The 3631-nt window shown below is 29.7% G+C and overlaps 1 non-coding gene across 1 annotated transcript; it reads left to right on the top strand.

Annotated features, from left to right (window-relative positions):
- Positions 1 to 769: 769 nt before the first annotated feature.
- On the top strand, positions 770 to 875 carry LOC114580492. Its single transcript, XR_003701928.1, has one exon. It is a non-coding gene; the product is annotated as a small nucleolar RNA R71 (small nucleolar RNA).
- The last annotated feature ends 2756 nt before the right edge of the window (positions 876 to 3631 follow it).

Consider the following 3631-nt stretch of genomic DNA (forward strand, 5'->3'; position numbering starts at 1 on the left):
ATAGCACAAGTGGGGTTTGTATGGTACGATGTGATGAAAAATTCTTATTTTTTATTAATTAGGACATTTTGATTTATGCAAATAATAACATCAACATATAGTAATCACATAGATATAAGTGAGAAAGATAAGACACAAATACATTAAACACATAAACATGACACAAAAAAACACATAAATTAAAAAAAAAAACAAAAAATAGTCAGAACAAACACACAACATACACACAAATTAAAAATTAGACCTATTAGTTTATGATCTTAAGTCAGTTATTCCTAGTTTCATCTGGAGTGTGCTAAACCTCTCAAAGTGAAAGGCCTTTATAAAAAAAATGTCTGCCAATTGATTTTCAATATCCACATCCCTTTTTTATATATGATATGTAATGAAGTGATACCTACTGTCAATGTGTTTAGTGGTGGATGCTTGGGTTTTTATTGATGCATATCACACCAATGTTATCACACATTATAGGTAAGCCAAAATCAAGGAGCTGTTGTTTCAACCATATGACTCGGGCAACATAACTTCTTACAGTTATATATTCTACCTTAATAGTGAATAGGGATATAGTGTTTTACTTTCTATCGGATGAGTAAACTAAAGATTGTCTTATAAACTAACACATTCTAGAAATATGTTTTATATATTCTACCTTAATAGTGAAAGGGCTTTGACATTATAGAACCACCATTAGCAACATCGATGATTGATATAGGGGAACCTATAAGATTATTATAAAATGTTCAAATAATTAACCAATTAAGGAATGCATGATGAGGACATTTCATTGGGAGTTCTTCAAATCTCTCCCATGATTCATAAATAGACTTATCATCTAACTAGATAAAAGATGTGATGTCATTTCTATGCTTTGTAGTTTTATATGGTGCAAAATATTTAGCTAAAAATTTAGGGGCTAAGTCATTCCAAGTTAAAATTGAGCCTAGAATCATGAATTTAACCACATCTTAGTTTTATCCCTAAATGAAAATAAGAGCAACCTTAGTCTAACAACATCATAAGAAACATCGTTATATTTGATGTTTTCATATATATATTTCAAGGAAACTAGTTATATACTTATTAGGGTCTTCTATTGGTGTCACCCAAAACATAGATTTTTACACCATTTGAATTATTGTATGTTTGAATAAAAAATTGTTGGCCTGAATGAAATTTCTATTTATACTTTGATGAATAGCTTCAACCATAGGGTTATTGTATTCCCTAAGCAACTGGGTTGATCATTTTCTAGAAGTTATTTAGCCATTTTAAATTTTTAGAAGGGTCTTTTCAATTTTAATGTCAAACAAAAGTTATATAAGTTGATTATTACTATGCATGTAATATTAAGCAACATAATAGAAAATGGGCAAAATACTAAATAGTCACAATTAGTCAGAAAACAAAGCAAAGCAGCACTTAGTGGGTAATGTTAAAAAACCTAAATTAAACTAGTAATTTGTTTAGGAATATAAAATGCTAAATAGGATAATAAATTTCAGGTGATTGTTTTCCTAGCTACGATGCTAAAAACTTGATAAGTATCTTTGTAGGTGCTCCTAATTTTGAGCTTTTTGCTATAGCTTACACACACTATTGAGTTCTCTAAATATGTTTAATTTGCTATGGTGTAAGTCCTATTTTATGCAAGTTCATGTGTCATGTCAAGTAATATAATGATGAGAAGAGTATCATCCCCATGGAGAAAGCTTGAAATTTCCTTGATTAACTTTAATGCTACCTATTGGACTATTATGTTTTTCTATCCACTGACAAAAACTAGATTTTGCAGTTTAAAGTAAAAAAGTTTCAAATGTAGAAAATAAATTTACTATTTAATAAAGTTCTGAACCTATAATATTTAAAAACACATGATTGCATAAGAGTGATTTTCTACTTATTATTGTTATGAATCAGAGTATAAGCACTCTTCATCTTTATAGAGCTAGTTGGAGTATTAGCTAAGATTCCTCCTAACTACGGTGGTTCTATCTCCTTAAGATTAAAAAATCCAAACCACTATATGTCTATGTTATGACAAGATTATATTTTAATAGTCTTAATTATTCTTATATTCCTCCGTCGAGGCTTTGAATCACACTAAGTTTTAACTTTATTTTTGACCTAAACATAAATTGAATGAAGCTTTGAGGAATTTAAAAACATTATGAATTCATAATAAAACATTATGAAAAACATGTAACACAACACAAACATTTTACTTCACTTAACAAAATAACAAGTTACAAACTTTAAAACAAAGGAAAAATAATAGAAGAAAGGTTAGAAATGACTCGGATCCAAGGTGCCGACTCCTTTGCACTTCTCCGCTTTGGTCTGCACTAGTATAGCGCGTGCGCGCACACACACACACACTATGCTCACACTCACTCACACATACACGCACACACACATGACTCCACAATAAATGGTGGTGCTACATCACTTGGTGAAGCTTTGGCATTTTGATGTGACTTTCTGGCTCTATGACGCTGGTTTAATATTTATGATTTTTAACCTATGTCATGCACAAAAATAATTGTAGAGGTCTGCCAAAACATGAATCAAGAAGAGCCAAAATAGAATCAGTCACCTTTGAAATAATTAGGATATACAACTGAATTAGGAAGAGAACCATGACTTTACTAGCCATCAAACCATTGCTAAAAATTTTAGGCTGCGGCTTCGTTTGGGATGACTTTTTTACTGCTTTTTAAAATAGCTTTCGAGTATAAAATTTTAAATTTTATTCTATAAAGATGCATTAATAAGCAATAAAAAAGCAATCTCAAACGAAGCTTGAGCTAAACTTGGATATTATCTTTAAGTTTATCCCCATTACAATGAAAAACCAATACATTATAGATCCAAACAATGATCCAAAGTAGATAGAAAGTCAAAATCATCCCACCTCAAAATTAAAGAATTTTTACTTCTAAACTAAACTTTCCTTTCGCCAGTCTGTCTTTATCTTTAGAAAAAAAAAAAGTTTTTGAAGTTTATTTGCATCATAAGTAACCTTATTGGATGTCTTCCTGTAGCTCATTTAAGTAATTTGTATCTTTCTCAGCCAAAACCTTATCCGAAAGGAAGGTTCCTACAGTTTTATACTCTGAATGTTGTATTTTATATGGAAAGCATTGCTGAAGGGGTTAAACAAAGCAATTGTTTCCTTAAAAGCCTTATATGAAGGTTCCATTATGTGATCTGTTGAGTATAAATCGTACATAGAATTGGCTAATCATTATAATGCTGATTACCCATATACAATACTAAATTTAATGGATTCAATATGCTTCGTTATATATATTGTAGTTGCTTAACAAGGCTTAATATGTTTATTATGTCATCAATCATCTTACTTGTTAGATCAAACCAAAGCTTTTTTAAAAGATATTCAAGTGTTGATGAATATAAGTTTGTGTGTTCTTCGTTATTTGTAACATATTTTACAAAATATTTCAGGTTTTTTAATAAGTACTTTTTTGTTTTGAATTTCTTATTGTATAATTGCACTCAAGGTTTTAGGGATTTAAGTGTGAGAGTAAAAAATGGAGTTTCATAGTTTTGGAAAACATTGCTTTGAAAATTATTAAACTCTTTTGAGAAGGTATAGCAAAATTTT

The sequence above is a fragment of the Dendrobium catenatum genome, unplaced genomic scaffold (genome assembly GCF_001605985.2).
Source record: "Dendrobium catenatum unplaced genomic scaffold, ASM160598v2 fragScaff_scaffold_1056, whole genome shotgun sequence".
NCBI lineage: Eukaryota > Viridiplantae > Streptophyta > Magnoliopsida > Asparagales > Orchidaceae > Dendrobium > Dendrobium catenatum.